We start from the raw sequence: 16841 nt of genomic DNA, 5'->3' as shown, positions 1-16841 counted from the left end.
TTGCAAGTCAGTCGTTAAACCATTGGTAGGGTTGAATCAGTCATGGTGAGAGGGCTACACTGTAGAAATCGGCCAGAACTACAAAATCAGGGGTTTTGTCCACCCCAAGAAAGCCGGCTGTTAAACATTCAGCAGCGCACTGTGCTTGCCCCTCTGGGCATCCTCCTAGCCCACCTTCCTCCTCCTTCGGGTACACTGTTTGTCCTTTCCCCCCCGAGGGTGCACAGGATGGCATTGCTCTGCTGTGCCTCGGCTTCTTCCTCCGTCCCCCAGGTCTTTGCATCTGGGAGGCCAGGTAGAAACAGGACATGTGCGGAGTGGAATCTGGTTTCCAGGGGTGTGGAATCTGCCACTGGGGCAGCACCTGCGCGGGGGCCCCGGCAGGGCTCTGCTGCAGGAAAGCTCCTCTGTGGAGATGCGGCTGCTGCCTCCTCCCCTGGCAAGTCTGGCAAACTTTGGCTTTAATTATTTATTTCTGAGCCTGCACACTGGCAGAAGAGAGATCTCCCTCTCCTTCCCCTCCCAGCTCCATAACACACACACACACACACACACACACACACACACACGGAAGCAAGTGGCACAGCTGCCCCTCTCACTGAGGATGCAGACACCTCGGTGCAGTGGCAGCTGGGAACTCGCAGGCTGCGTGGCTCGCAGGGGCTTCTGCCAGGAGCGCTCTCCTCCCCAGTTCTCTAGCCGAGCACGGAAGCCTTCTTCCACCCCCACCTCCATTCTGGTTCCCCCTGCGGCCCCCACCCCACCCCGCAGCTTCTCCCAGCTGCCTCTGCCCTGGCTGCTACGGCCCAGCAAATGCTGGGGAACCTGGAACTCAGGACTGGAGAGGTCAAGGGTCTGCCATCCGGGGAGTATGATGAGGTGGAGCCTGACGGGCCTGGGGTTGCGTTTGAGCTCTCCTAGGTCTCCCGTGACCTTGGGCAGCCTCAGAGTCCTCTGGGAAGGAGTTGATGTGATCATGTCCTGAAGATTCTGGCACACAGTACAACCTTAAAAAGTGCTGGTTGAAGGGATGGTGTAGGGCTGAGGAAGAGTGATTATGGATTCAATATCCTGCTCCTCCAGGAAGCCTTCCTGGATTGCTGCTCTCCTCCTCTGGCCACCAGTCATTGGCACTTCTGATGATGACCCATGTCTATATGCCTCTGTCACTTACTGACCCCCAAAACAAGGATAAAAACAATTTATAGGGCAAGAAACTGGGCAGGGGGCAAGATAGGAAACGTTCAAAGCTGCTGCTGAATCTTTTGCAGCCAGCTTTCTCGGGATGGGGAGCCCTTGCTGATTTCTGTAGTGTACACACAGTTTCACCATGGTCATTTCTAAGCTACCAATGGTTTAACTGCTGGCTTGTGATCTTCCTAACGCTTTAACCGTTGGCATCAGCATGAACTGGATCTCAGAGACCCCTGAGAAGACACTGGTCCGTAGGGGCTGGCGGACCAGGATTGCAGGTGGGCTCCAGGGACACGCGTGGTAAACAGCAATGACAACAACCAACAGCAAAGCATTTAAGAGTAGTTACAAAACGGTGCAAAGAAACCATTTACATCTGAAGGTATTCCATAAAAGGAAGGAACAGCGCCTGGTCAGGGCTGGTACTCCAGATGAGAAAGACCTTGACGGAGAGAAGGTGGATCTCTCAGAACAGGCCAACGGCATCGGTCAAGGCTCAAAGGGGGAGTCTAGAGAGTCAGGCTCAGGAGTGAGATGGAAATAGCACAGAGAGAAACACAGGGTGAGTCGCTGGCTTAGAGCCTGGGCTCTGCAGTCTGAGAAAGGCAGTTTAGTTTAGTTTTGTTTTTGTTTTCTCTTTGGCAGTGCCCACGTCAGGCAGAAGTTCCAGGAACAGGGGTCAAACCCATGTCACAGCAGTGCCCCCAGCCACAGCAGTGACAATGCCAGATCCTTAACCCACTGTGCCACCAGGAAACTAAGAGAAAGGCACTTTTGAGTCTTGGTTCCACCACTGATATGGGAGGTTTTATGACCCTAAAAAAATAAATGGAGATGAAATGGAGATGCCATCTACCTTTTAGTGACCTTGTGAGGATTAAATGAGACAACAAGAGTAAAATGTTGGCACGGTGCCTGCGTTGGTGAGGGCTCAATAGATGGCAGCCGTTTTTATTGCTGTTTGTCTTCTGTTTTCATTACCCAGTGTCCTGAGAATGGGAATGGTTTTCTCCATACCCAGCACAGGGCAGGGCACACGCTGGGTGCCCACTTCAAGAACTCTGCTGATGGTGCTTCCGGCTTCCCTGGCTGGACAGCTGGGCATTTGTGGATTTTCCCTCCTGACCCTTCCTGGCTCTGCTATCCTGAGGCAGCTTCCAGAAGCTTTAGGGTCACCACTTTCTTCTGTGTGGGGGAGCCTGTGACCAGGAGGATTCTAGAAGACTGTTGCTCCCCAGGACTTTCCTCTCTGCTCATTCTCCCCTCTAGGAGTAGCATCAGGGAAGGTGCTGGCATACGGGCCTGGCACTGTGCTTGTCACTGGGAAGCAAGGCCAGTAAGACAGAGAGCTGCCTTCACAGTCTCAGCTGATGGTGGGGTGGGGACATTCAGTTCTCAGTGTCAACGGGCTGGGATCGAGGAATCTGTCCACACAATCGCGGACTTGGGCAATGGCTCCACCTCAGCCTGGACAGTAGGCTGGTTCATGCCATTTGCCACGGTCAGCAGAAGCCCTAGAGGCTGCCACGAAGCCCTTTCTCAATTCTCAAAACCCAAATCCTTTAAAGCAAATCACTGTAAATTCTGTCTCCATCTTTTGGGAAAGGGATACTGACAATGTCCTGCACGTCAGATAAAGATGCTGGTGCTGTGAAACGGAGGAGAATTGCCTTGGTTCTCAGGAGCAGCAGGAAAGAAGGACCTGGCAGTGCCAGGACAGAGGGGACGGGTAAATGGAACAGTGACCAAAACTGACGGCCGTGTGGGGATGCTGTCTTCAGCTTCTGATGTTTACTTCGGACATACTTTTCTGGTCAGTGGGCGATTGGCCATTTTTTGCAGGGACCTGTCATGCTTTAAGCAGAAATATGGCACCACCAGTCACGTGCACACGCTGGCGAGGACATGGCCTTTGACCCGTGTGTCCATTCATGGGAGGGGGAGTTGCCGAACCACTCAACTTCCTTCTCAGCTGGGTCGTGGCTCAGATGCATGTTTGTGACACCGGATCCAAAGGACTTTATTTATTTGGCTCTTGGACTTTGAAATTTGGGTAATTGTTCACGTTTTCTTTTTTCTTTGGCAATTCAAAACCAATTTTCCATCCTATTAGGGCACCATTTTATTTGTAATTCATCCTTGGCTCCAGGCAATTGTCTTCCCTTTTATTTTCTTCACCCTAATTTCCTCACTTGCTTTTCTCAATCTTTCTGTGAATAAGGCCTGCCTCAATTCTTTTAGAAATTAGTCTTAGGAATAATTAAGAGCATTTCCTATAATATTTTGCCTCCACATAGAATAATGGTATATCAAAAATTACTAGGATGGGTTGTGAATCAATGCTTCAAGTCTCAGTAAACAATGTTGAGTCCCTAAGGGCTTTTATATTAAAGATAAGTGCCTGCCCTCAAAGAGATTCTAGTCCCAAGTCACGGACAAAACGGGCAGACCCAAGGTAACAGGACTGTTTCGATACAAGATTGTAGAGGCATCATGATTGGAAAGGTTGCACTTGGCCCTTGATCCATTCAAGACACATGACTGTACCTAAAACCTGAGGACCTGAAATGCCCGAGCCATTGGGTTATTTCCTGCAGGAAAGGTGCTGTCCACGTAGACAGTATGCACCTCAATCCTGGTGAGGGTGTGGACTGGGCTGGCTTCCTGGAGGAAGTGACTTGGAGAGTGTGCTGGCAGGGCGGGAGCAGAGTTGAAGAGACCCTTTGCATTGCTTCTGGAAGATGGGAGCCTTCGCATTTGTGCTTTGAGTGAATCCAGCAGTTTCTTCCTTATCTACCATAGATGGCTTTTTGTTTCAGTTAAGACTGGTTAAACTGCCAGACTTCTCTGCTCGTTGGCAGCATGGCATGCCCAAGCGGCTTTGATAGCCTTGCCCTTCCTCTGCCACCTCTTCTTAAACCATGTCCAGAGCTTGAGCCAGACAGCACGAGGTCCAGCGGGGGCCCGAGGCGGCCAACCCTCCCCTATCCATTGCCATAGAAGCCCAGCTGTGAACAGCACGTAGGTCCCCAACACTGCTGGGAAGAGGGGACCCAGGGCGGGCCAAGATGGCAGATGGCTTAGAGTGACATGCTGTTTTCAGGCCCCTCTACCTTTGTGGCCGGTGCCATTTGAAGCTGTTGGTTACTGTTTTTAGCTTGGCTGTCCACAGGCTTGAGGAGAGAGCTTTTGTAGTCACTCAGGAATGCAGGGTATTTTTAGCAAAGAGATTCTGCTTTAAGCATGTGCATTGTGTGCCCTTCCAATTACAGGCATGGCTGCGGAGGGCTAGGCTCTGAAAACTTGGGGGACCATTGGTATCAATTCCTAGAAAAAGGAGAAGGGGAGGGGTGTATAAACAGGACTGTCTGGTGGGTCTCCCCTGGGTTTTAAGCAAAGTCTTGTCTCTTCATTCATCCTCAGAAGCTGCTGCCCAGGTGAGAAATGAAGATAGACTTGGGAAGAAGGGAGGTGGAAGAGAAATTGCTTTGAGGCTGAAGAACCACCAAAGGAGCTGTGAACCCATGGACCACAATTCTCAGGTTGAACCATAAGAACACAGGTGATCATGAAAGGAAAACTCAGTGACACCTTTCTCTTGGGCTTGACATCAATGGGTCGTTATTTATGTTTTGACAATTCGCAAGAAAGAATGAATGAACAGATGTTTGCCCATCTCTGTGTTCATTCAGACTCTAGCAACACACAGGTCTTCGTCTGGGAGATGTAGGAATCTCCGCGCTTAATCCATTCCCTCACCTTTCTTCCCTGCCTGACCCCTGCCTCTCTGCCCCTTTCAGAGGTGAGGAAACCGAAGCCGAGAGAGCTTCAGTGACTTGTCCAAGGGCCCACTAATTAGCAGCAGCTCGGGGTCTGGAGCCCAGGTGTTCTGACACCAAATCCCCTGTTCAATATTGTTTCTAAACTGGGCAAGTTTATCATATTTTTGGCAACATCTAACCACAATGTAATAACGTGTGTAAAACAATATAACACCATAATAACAATATAAGAAACAACTCTGTGTTTTTAGTGTAATGAACAAATGCAAATGAGAACTTAAAAGACTGACTGAGATAGGGGTAAGCAGGGGCCTTGGAACTAGGAGAATTTTTCTAGCTTCCTTCTTGGCTCTTTTTTTTTTTTTTTTTTTTTTTTTTTTTTTGGTGGTGCCTGCAGCATGCAGAAGTTCCCGGGCCAGGGATCGAACTCAAGCCACAGCAGTAACAATATCAAATCCCCAACTGCTAGGCCACCAGAGAGCTCCACTGGCTACTTTTTTTTTTTTAAGTTTCCTTCTACTGGATGTAGCACCCATTTATGGAACACCTACGGCAGGGTCCATGCACGTGAGTCATTTTGCAGACTCAACAGCCTGCAAGGAAAGCATCAGACCCATCTTTTCTAACCTAAAGGCTGGGAGGCAGAGCGGTAAAGTGGTTTGCTTAAGACCAAATGCCAGCAAGTGATAGAGCCAGACTTAAAAGGCAGGTCTGTCTGCCTAAAGACCAGCGCTTTTTCCACGGAGCCCTGGCCGTTTTCGCCACACCTTAGGAGCTGTGTCACTCTGTGTTTTGGGCACGATGGCGGCCCCTCTGATCAGTGCCGTCTCTGTTCACCTGCAGCAAGGATGTTCAGGGACACGTAGGAGGAGATGTCATCTGTCCCCTCACGCTGAAATCCCCAGGGAACGCAACGTCTCCTCGTGCCCCAACAAGTCTCTCCAGAATTAAGCCCCGACCGTTCAATCCCCTTCTTCTTTGGACCCTCAGTTTTGCTTTAGAGCTGCCATTTGCCCCCTGGGCTCTTGCCGTTGCTCCAGAACTCTCTGTGAATGTTTTGTCTCCTGAGTGCATTGTCACAAAATACGGTTTAGTATAATTGAATGAGTGTTTACTGACTGCTTCCCAAGGAGCGAGGCGCTGGGTCACAGAGGTGGCTCTGCACTTTGAATCTCACAACAGAACTGGACTCTGGGCTACTTATTTATTCTCTTAACCAGTCCAGTGCCAGGCAGCCTCAAGGTGTGGACAGTCCAGTGGGGGAGGAAGACGAGCACACAGGGTGGTCCGCACATCCCAGACACTTCCACCTCCGTGGGTCAAGGGAGCGCACCCTGACCTTGGCTGACCAGGGGGGCCCAGCCCCACCTGCAATCCAGCAGTGTCTCCACGTCTCCAGCGGAGAGCTCACTGTCTCCCCTGAACCTCTTCGGAGGAAGCGGACTTTCCACCAGGCTGTGCCCCCAGCTCTTGACTTATCATTGCACAAAGACTTGGACATCCCATTTGGAATACTGAGGATATGAAATGTCCTAATGGGACATGAGGAATAATGAGGATTGAGGAGCTACTTTTTCTCAGGCAGTGAGGTTCCCAGGTTGGGCAGGTGGAAAGAGCCATGAGCTTCTCGGGTTAAGAGATCCATCTGTCTTGTTCATTTTTGTATCCCTGACTCCTACCATGATATGTGGCAAATGCATATAATATTGAATGAACAAGAGGATGCATGAAAATGGACTTATTAGATGATTTCTTCTCTGTAAATTCATAGGGAATCTGTAATGGTGGGAAGAGCTGAACATTGACAGGTTAGAGAAGAATAGAATGGGATGCGTGCATCTTTTTGAAGTAGCATTTTTAGTTTTTTCTTTTTTTTGGCTGTAAACCCAGAAGCATGCAATGTCCATAGCCACATTATTATTTTTTTCTTTTTAAGGCCACACCTGTGGCCTATGGAAGTTCTCGGGTAGGGGTCTTAATTGGAGCTGCAGTTGGGGCCTATGCCACAGCCACAGCCACACCAGATCCAAGCTGCATCTTCTACCTACACTGCAGCTGGTGGCAAAACCAGATTCTTAACTGACTGAGCAAGACCGGGGATCGAACCTGCATCCTCACAGAAACAGCAAAATGGGAACTGCCATAGCAGTATTACACTTGCCAAGATGTGGAAACAACCTAAGTGTCCATCAACAGATGAATGAATGAAGAAGATGTGATATGTATTTATGATGGAATACTACTCAGCCAAAAAAACCAACAAAATTTTGCTATTTGCAGCAACATGGGTGGAGTTGGGGGGCATTAGGCTAAGTGAAACAAGTTAGAGAAAGGCAATAAGTTATCACTTATATGTGGAATCTAAAAAATTACAGCAAACTAGTGAACAAAAATGAAGCAGATTCACAGATACGGAGAACAAACTTGTGGTTGCCAGTGGGGGTGGGGTGGGGCAGGGCCACTTGGTGGGGGGATGTGGGAAGAACAAACCATTGGGTGTAAGACAGGCTCAAGGATGCATTCATTGTATGTAAGTCAGGCTCAAGGATGCATTCATTGTACAACATAGGGAACAGAGCCAATGATTGGTACGAACTGTAAGTGGAGAGTAACCTTTAAAAATTGCAAACAAAATAAAAATTATTTTTAGGGAGTTCCCACCATGGTTAGGCGGTAACAAACTCCACTAGGATCCACAAGGATGTGGGTTTGATCCCTGGCCTGGCTCAGTGGGTAAAGGATCTGGCATTGCCGTGAGCTGTGGTGTGGGTCGCAGACTCGGCTTGTATCCTGCCGTTGCTGTGGCTGTGATGTAGGCCGGCAGCTACAGCTCCGATTGGACCTCTAGCCTGGGACCTTCCATATGCCGCAGGTGTGGCCCTAAAAAGCAGTAAATAAATACATAAATATTAAATATTAAAAATATTATCAAAAAGCAAAGAATAGAATGGGCTTGCGATCATCCTGCCTTGAGAACAGGTCATGAAGCGATTTAAAAAATTCATATTTTTTTGAGTTCCCATTGTAGCTCATTGGGTTAAGGACCTAACATAGTCTCCATGAAGATGGGAGTTCCATCCCTGGACTCGCTCAGGGGGTTAAGGATCTGGTGTGGCTGTGAGCCTCCTCACCCTCCTCCTTAGTCTCGTTCAGTGAATACATAACTACCACTGCTTTCATTTCGCTAGTCGACTCGAACTTTCATCCTCTCCCTTCCTCCCTCCCTCCTTTTATTTTTTTCATAAAGGTTTAGTGAGCTCTTGCTGTACAAGGACCAGTGGGGTAGTTGAGAGAAATACGAGACCTGGATCCCCCTTGGCAGTTCATACTGTCTCATTGAGACGACGTGGCTCGCCGTCCGTCTTCGGCAACGCGTGACGTGACATTGGAGTGACCATGAACTCAATGACCGTGAACTCAACTGACCATGAACTCGTGTGGCTGGGAGAAGCCTGCGCTCAGAGTTTAGAGAGAGCAGAGAAGTCAGTTAGCACTGGGGCCATCCCAGCAGATTCAAGGGGCCATCCCAGCAGATTCAAGACCACATGCACAAAGCCCCTTGTCGAGTACTTGGTGCCAAAAATGGTGCCCAGTGTCTCCCCTCCCCCTCCCCGGGCTCTTCCTTCTCAAGCGATACCTGATGAGAACAAATGCCAGTGTTCGGTTCGCTTCCCTGTTTAATTCAGTTCCTTTTAGGCCACACGAAGTTTCTGTCTCCACAAAAGCCTCGGTAGGGGCGGCTCAGCAGATACCCTCTGGTTGGACCTTAAAACAATGGGCTGGGGACAGATCCTGGCAGAGTGAGGTGGCTGCCCTGCCCCCAAGGCACAAATGCAGCCTTTCAAGTCCCAGCGGCAACTCGATCCCTCTTTCAGTTCCGTCTCTGGGCTGAAACCCGGTGGAAACGTGAGGGGGGAGGAGATTGGGCGGCTTTGACCTACTCAGGGTGTGCGGAAGAAGGGCTCTTTCTTCACTTTGGGAAATAAGTGTGCACCCAGAACAGTAGTGAAGTATAGTTGCTGAAAGGCTATGTGTATGCGTATGACTGGATCCGCTTGTTGTGCAGCGGGCGTGATCACATCCCTGTCTACCGACGACCCGTCAGTAAAACTTTAAGAAAGGTACAGTTGCTATACAATACTATATGTATATACAATAAAGTGATTGCATAACAAAATGATTCCTATAATTATTACTATAATCAAACATGTATTTATTATATACAATAGAATGATTTTATGAAATAAAATGATTTACAACTTTTAAAGGCTATACTCCACATATGCTTATTATAACATATTGGCTATTTCCCCCGTGCTGTACAACACATCCTGTAGCTTAGCTTATACTTAGTGGTTTGTTCCTCTTACTTCCCTCCCCCATGCTCCCCCTCCCCCCTGGTGACCACTTAGTTGGTCTCTATATCTGTGGGTCTGCTTCTTTTTTGCTAAGTCACTAGTTTGTTGTATTTTTTGGATTCCACATATAAGGGATAACCTGCAGTGTTTAATAAATGGGCACTTTTGATGCTACCGATTTCTGTCCATCTCTCCCCAGACCTCAGGCCAGGTGGATCAGAGTCGAAATACAGAGACCAAATCCTTCTGCAGAGCAACAGGATCTTTCTCCGGATTCTCTGGCTCAATGCGGCCGAATCTGTAATCTGCGTCTCCAAGTCCCAAAATGTCTGATTGGAGCTGCTGTCATTGGAAAGAAGCGGCACTGGCACGTGGTTCTCTCGTCCATGGCAGGGATCCTGAAAGGTTTCCTGTTTAATGTTTTATTTGCATTAAAAAAATAAATAGCCAGCCTCTCTGAACTGGAGAGGATTCAGGGTGTGGCGTGCGTGCGGTTCCTGGGTCGAGGGTGGTGCGGTGGGAGCTTTCGGATCCCACCAAAATCCACTCCTCAACAGCAGCCATTTTCAACATGATCCTTGTGTTTGCTTGGCAAAATCCAGGATTGGAAAAACAAAAGCTTTTCCTGCCAGATTCCATTAATTTCAGCAGCGGCGGAAGCAGCAGCAATCTGGTTCTGTCGGATGAGTGTTTGACAGGAATGGCCAGGAGTGGGGTTTGGGAGGCTTGTGGGGTCTTTTTCAGTGAAAGTCTAGGCTGTCTCTGCCCATCTTTTCTGTTCCACAGAACATGTGGCCACAGTGACAGAATGGTGGGCAAATATGCTGGCAGCGTGCCAGCAGCGGGTGGGGGACTCAGAGAGAGAGCAAAACTGTGGAAGGTCTGGCCAGTGTGGGCTCCTGGTGGGAGTGTCCCCCCTGACCCAGCCAAGCAGGAGGTCAAGGGTCACTCCCCACCTGCTGGGGCTGGAGCGTGTCCAGCGGGGCCTGGTGCTGAACTGTGAGGCCAAGGGCTAAATCCCAAGGTGTCTGCTCTCTGGGGTCGCAGCACGTGGCCGGGAAAACAGGAGTGGCCTGGTTCCACAGGGTGACACAGACAGAGGGGCCAGTGACCCTGAGTGAGCAGGACTGGGCCTGGGGAATTTCCACTGCTACCATAGTGACTTCGGCTGGGAATTTTTTCAGAGTCCTGGAAGCAGACGGGAGACACCCCCTCAGGGGAAGGGTCCTAAAAGCGGGCCCTGCAGTTTGATGACGATACTGGGCAAAGGGCTGTTTGCTCGGTTATTTTTTCAGTGGTTATTTTTTCTTAGGATTTATGACCTGGGAAAAACCTTTATGGAACTGGGAAGATCGGTGAGCCTGTGACCCGCAGTGTGACCAGCAGTGCGAGCTCCCAGGACAGCCACCAGGCTTCCCCCAGAGCTCCGAGGAAAGGAGGGTGGTGGCCTTGAAGTGAGTGCTGGAAAGGCTCACACTCAGGTGTAACGAGCTCCTTGTCGCCCTACTTGATTAGATCATTTTCCTGAATTATCATGTCCATCGCAGCAGGGTCCAAAGGATTATTTGAAAGCAAGGAGCTAGCGATGGCCACACGTCACCGTCCGTCCCCCCAAATATCTCACAGCCCCCTGACAAAGTGCTGTCATTCTTTTTTTTTTTTTTTTTTTTTTGTCTTTTTAGGGCCTCACCTGAAGCATGTGGAAGTTCCCAGGCTAGGGGCTGAATCAGAGCTGTAGCTGCCAGCCTGCGTCACAGCCACAGCAATGCTGATCCTAGCCACATCTGTGACCTACACCACAGCTCATGGCAATGCAGGATCTGCAACCCACTGAGTGAGGCCAGGGATCGAACCTGCATCCTCATGGGTACCAGTCGGGTTTGTTACCGCTGAGCCACCACGGGAACTCCAAGCGCTGCCATTCTGACAGTGATGACAAGGGGTGAAAATACGGCAGCTTCACTTACTGGGTGCTCGTGGTGGAGCTTCGTGAGTGCTGTACCCCACCACACCACCCCTGGGGCTGGGGACTCAACCCTCTGAGGGTCTTGCCAGTGCTTGAAGCTGGGGACTCCCTCTGGTTCCTGCACGCCCTGGAAGAGACGATTTGGGAAGCCCCAGGGGGTGGATTAAAGATGCCGCAGGTTTTGCTTATTCTTTCTGCATGGGTGTGAAAGTGAAGGAGTAGAGACGGGTAGGGCCTGAGACTGAGCAGAACCCAGCCTGGTGGCCATAAAAAAAAAAGGAAAAAGAAAACAAGAAAACCAGAATCTTAAGTTAGTGAATTTAGCCCTTTTCTATGTATGGGAAGATGCAAGAGTCTGGGGTTATTGAAATCATTTCGTTGGTAAACACCTCAGTTCTCTAGAGCCAGCATCCAGTGCTTTCCCAGCCTGAATCCCCTCAGGGTGCACCTTTGCAGGTGGCTGCAGTAGCTAATGGCTTGGTGGCAGCAACATCCTTTGTTTACCTATTTGGCTGGTAGCTTTATTAGTCCACATATCTGACATAGAAGCAGACTATGGGAAAATTGGTTTTTTTTTTTTTGAGAAACTAAGGATGCTTGATAAATACTCCTTGATCAGTAGGTGTTCGTAAATACCCACTCAAGATGATGGCCAATGTGCTGCCCATTTAACATTGCCCCTTTAAATATATTCTTGTTCTAGTGTTTTATTATTGTGACTATTTTTTGCTTTTTAGGGCCACACCTGCAGCATATGGAAGTTCCCAGAATTGAAGGTACAGCTGCTAGCCTTCACCACAGCCACAGCAATGCCGGATCTGAGCCGTGTCTGTGACCTACACCACCGTTCATGACAATGCCAGATCCTTAACCCACTGAGCAGGGCCAGGGACTGAACCTGCATCCTCATGGACACTAGTTGGGTTGATTTCCACTGAGCCGCAATGGGAACTCCCTGTTCTAGTGTTTTAGAGAGTTGTCCATGGACTTGCCTTTTTCTAAGGATGAGACCTCTTCTTGTCTTGAGTTGGTCTATGTGAGTTTGACCCTTCAAGATGAGTAAAAAGCCTATGGGCTGTATCGAAGAGACATATTCTCTGCCTGCACTGTCTGTGTGAGCTGCTGCCTTTTCCAGCACCCTCCCTGAGGGGCGGGGACACAGGACTCTTTCTAGCCCATGGAATGTAGCAGGAGCGATGGATGTCAAAGTCTGGGGCATAGGAGGATGTGAGTCCTCCCTTGCTGCAGCCAGACTAGAAGTCAAGTGTTGAGATGCTGGTGTCATTGATGGAGGGGAGACCACGGATCTGCCACGGCCTCAGAAGGAGCGAGAAATAATGCAGTGAGCCACTGACCTTTCAGGAGTCGTTACCCTAATACAGCCCAGCCTAACTTTCTGCAAAAAAATTCACCACAGGCTTTTTAATCCGTCTTTTATTTTGTTTTCAGAGAGGTGGAAAAAAGTGCTAAGTGGAGAAAATGGAGAGGAGCACATTTGAGGCACTTGAATTCCACGGCCTTTGTCCAGCACTGCTCTCACCCCCTTCAGCGACTTGTCATGCTTCTTGTCACCAGGAAGAGTGTGGCTTTTATGCTTCTCTGCATTCTCCAAAGGCATGGTGGGTGCTCAATAGATGGTGGTTGAATTGAGATGAGTGAAACTTGGCCCACTAGAATGAACCCAGTCTACAAGGTAAGGAACTGACTGGTTATGTTCATGGCTGTATACCTCAGAGTGGTGGCTGGCACATAGTAGATGCCTAGTAAAAAGTTATTGACTGAATCCCATAGCTTCAAAAGCTCTATCAATGACCTGAATCTTTCTCTTCCTGCTAGCAGCACTGGGAGACACCTAAGGCATCTCTTCTTCTGTCTTTATAATGGAAGGGCCTGCCTGACTCTTTAAAACTTGAGAATCCTTACAAGAATGCTGGGTGAAAATGGCTAGTGGGAAGCTGAAGATTAAAATCATATTGTATAGGAGTTCCCATCATGGCTCAGTGGTTAACAAATCCGACTAGGAACCATGAGGTTGTGGGTTCGATCCCTGGCCTTGCTCTGTGGGTTAAGGATCTGGCATTGCCGTGAGCTGTGGTGTAGGTCACAGATGCGGCTTGGATCCTGAGTTGCTGAGGCTCTGGCGTAGGCCGGCGGTTGCAGCTCTGATAAGACCTCTAGCCTGGGAACCTCCATATGCTGCGGGATCAGCCCTAGAAAAGGCAAAAAGACAAAAATAAAATAAAATAAAATAAAACCATACTTTATAGCCCTGATTCCAGGAAAGGTGGGTGCAAGCTTGGTGACATATTCCCATAGTCCTATGGATGGTTCCATTGATCGCCTTCTCTCCTTCCACGGAGTGATGGTCAGTTGTGTGTCCACGTGGCTGGGCTGTAATTCTCAGTTACTTAATCAAATCCCAATGTAGGCATTGCTGTAAAAGTATTTTGCAGATGTTGGCTTTAAGTAGAGGGGATTCCTCTTGAAAATGTGGATGGGTCTCATCCAACCCATTGAAGACCTTGTGAACCAAATTTCAGGGTCCCTAGGGAAGAAGGGATTCTGCCTCAAGATGCAGCATCAGTTACTGCCTGAGTTTCTAACCTGCCGGCCTGACCTACCCATTTCAGGTTTGCTGCCCTATGGATTTTGGACTTGTCAGCTCCCATATTTGCATGAGAAAATTCCTTGAAATAAATCTCTTTATGCATGCACACATACACACGTATTCTACTGATTCTGCATAAAAGACACATGGGTCTTTTATGTAGATCCTATGAAATCATAAATCCATAATTCCATAGTATGAGATTGTTATTATTGCTCAATCATCACATTTATTGAGCAATGCTGTGTGATAAGTTCTGTCGTAAAGGGGCCTCCTGCGCTGTGCTGTATGCTTTAGAGCAAAAGGAAGAAAGAGCATGGCTTTTTTCTCTCAAGGGACTTACACTACAGTTCAGAAATATTGCATCCCATTTTCTCCTATTCTTTGATACCTCCTCTCAGAGCCTTTATACTTTTACCGAGAGGGTCTCTGACTGCCCAAGAGTCGAGGAATTTGTCTCCCCTGGGACAGAAACCTGCTGGAGGGGGTTTAGGAGGTGAAAGGCTGAGGAAGTGATGATTCCCTGAACAGATGGTTTTAACATTTGCCTTCTGCTTTCAGTTCGCCCAATTCCACACGTGTATTACTGCCTCACTGGGGAGTCTCACCCTTGCGCCCTAGAAACCCAGCTGACCAAAATGAGTAGAATGTTCTGTGATGCCAAGTCAGCACATGGACCAAGTGATAAGGGGTCGGCGGAGGGGAGTGAGTTCTGATGGGGAGGTCAGACCAGCCTTCTCAGAGGCACCACTTTACCTGGTTTGGTTGATGACTTACCTTTGGCCAGAGGGGCCCAGATGGGGGTGGAGACCATTCTCAAAAGAGGTAGCAGCTCTAAGAAAGGCACAGGGGCCAAAAACCATGAGGCACAGTCAGACAGCTTTGAAAGTATGTTAAATATTCAACTTTGTTGATGTATGGGTTGAAAGAAAAGAAGGAGCACCGAGTGGGGTTGGGACCCGAAGAGGAGAAGAATTGAGTTGCAGGTTCAGACTTGGGATCATCTATAGAGCAGAATAACGAAACCTTTTTCCCATTTCAGTTCAATTTGTTACATGGCTCTGACATGGGAGGCGCCCACTCTGTAATATAGAGGTAGATGGTGCATCTAAGAAACAGAAGATGCAGCCACAGGCTTAGGGAGTTTATAATTCCTATAATCCCTAACGGAGTGATGGATTTAGCACTGTACTCTCATTTGAGAAGTTTTCATTCAGTGTCTGCCATGCTTCAGAAACCGTTGGAACATGTAAAATCAAATCTGGGTGTGGTGCTGCCCTCAAGGTGCTTACCATTTAGTGGAAGAAGACAGGAGGGTAAAGTGTTTTTGATACCTCAGTGTTAAGTGCTGTGAGGGAGACATACTGGTGATCTGGAAATCCAGAGAGTTGATTTGAGCAGGCAGGAAAGGAAGGCTCTCTGGAGGAGGTGTTTGTTTTTGAGTGGCAGAGACTGGAGCACCTGTAGGATACAAGAAGGGAGGCAGCAGAGAGGGAGAGGCTAAAGACAGGGGTGGGGGAGGGCAGGGAACGGCGAGGGATGGGATCCGGAGCTGGATGGAGGGCCTGTCTTGGAGGGAAGGAGGGATGCTTCAGAAGGAAAGAGGAGAGGACAGGTGAGGGTATAGACAGCTTAGGGGTGAGGAGGAAGATGGGGGGCGTGCCTGGGTTCTCGGCAGTTTTGGTGAAGAAGAAAGCAAGGCTGAGATGGAGTGAGGAAGAAGGCGGTAGAGAGAGGAGATCGGAGAGGCGGGTGAAGGGAGGAGAAGAGGCGCCTGGCATCAAGTTGAGTTTGGAGACTCGTGGTCTCAATGGCCACGAGGTTTCAGCTGCTTGGCTGCAGGAGCAAGGGAGTTTGATAGATAATGATAAATGATCCTCGGAGATAATGGTGAGAAAGCTATGGAAGGGAGACATCATGGGGTGCTGGCTAGAAAGGAAAGAAGGTGAAACCAGAGGACATTTGGTAGCTGGAGAGACATTTATTTTGCTATGGAGAGAAAGTGTCCATGAGATGAAAAAAAAAAAAAGGGTAAATCAAAGAAAAGGAAGATAAGCAACCGTACTTAGGGTAGGTGATTGACTATTAAGAATGAACTGATGGAAGGCGGGGTGTGGATTTAAAGGGGTCAGAGTCTATGGACAGAACGGGCCACGGAATGTGATGATTCGATGTGGAAGGGCTGTCCTTCCATCCATGAAGTCTCTCTGGATGATGGCAGACCGTGATGGAGAGTAAGGCAGCTGGATAAAGAAGGGGAGAGGCGGTGAGGGCAGAGCACGTAGCCTCCCTTACTCTCCTCCTCCTGGATACTGTCATCTATGGACCTCTTCTCCTGCGCCCTTCATTTGCCCATTTCCCTGCTATTTAACTCTCCAGGCCCACTTTTATGGAAGACGTTTTTAGATGATGGTCAGGCCAGATTTCCGAGGGCCCAGAGAGAGGTGGAGGGGAGTCAAACGAGAAGGACGGTCATGGCAGGTGCCTGGCAGAGGTGGAGGGCCACCTGGCTGAGGGGGAGGGGCTGGGGTGTGAAGGTGTTTCTGAGGTGCTGCAGGCCCCTGAGACAATGCCCCCCCTCCCCCCCCCCGTCTGTTGTGATACAGTGGTCCCTTGAGCTTTTGCTTAAATTTCCTGAGAGAACACTAGAGCTCCGTCTTGCCCAGGTGGAGGGGTCACTGTGGCCTGAAGCAGGATGGAAGACACCGGGGTTCTTGGTGCTCTCTGACCTTGGCCGTGGTCATCCCCGAGCCAGGGTGGATGAAACTGGCTCGTGCTCTGATGGGAGAGGTGGGCGTCCAGGTTGGTAGAGTTTGGACCCGAGTGACTGAGTGGGTTGACTGATAATGTTACTAAGGCTGCTGCTCCAGAATCATACCCCTGCCTCTCCCTCAGATAGAAAGCAATTACTCTTAAGTTTCAGGAGGAAGCTG

The 16841-nt window shown here is 49.2% G+C and overlaps 1 protein-coding gene across 3 annotated transcripts in view; it reads left to right on the top strand.

Annotated features, from left to right (window-relative positions):
* RPS6KC1 (ribosomal protein S6 kinase C1) overlaps positions 1–16841 on the top strand; it is a 375187-nt gene that overhangs the window by 324501 nt on the left and 33845 nt on the right. The window contains exons 18-20 of one of the 3 annotated variants that reach the window (XR_014816532.1): positions 4618–4756; positions 9534–9739; positions 12750–12993. The gene's annotated coding sequence lies outside the window, so the exon portion shown is untranslated. Of the gene's footprint in view, positions 1–4617; positions 4757–8223; positions 9244–9533; positions 9740–12749; positions 13555–16841 lie in introns of those variants that run through there. The other 2 variants (XR_014816531.1, XR_014816533.1) reach the window with 2 other exon arrangements.

The sequence above is a fragment of the Sus scrofa genome, chromosome 9 (assembly GCF_054392235.1).
Source record: "Sus scrofa isolate SSC_HxYL_T2T_F1_AM1 chromosome 9, Sscrofa_HxYL_maternal_Yorkshire_Landrace_v2.0, whole genome shotgun sequence".
Lineage (NCBI taxonomy): Eukaryota > Metazoa > Chordata > Mammalia > Artiodactyla > Suidae > Sus > Sus scrofa.
Note: the sequence above shows the minus strand (reverse complement) of the source record. Positions and strands in the feature narration are given on the sequence as shown.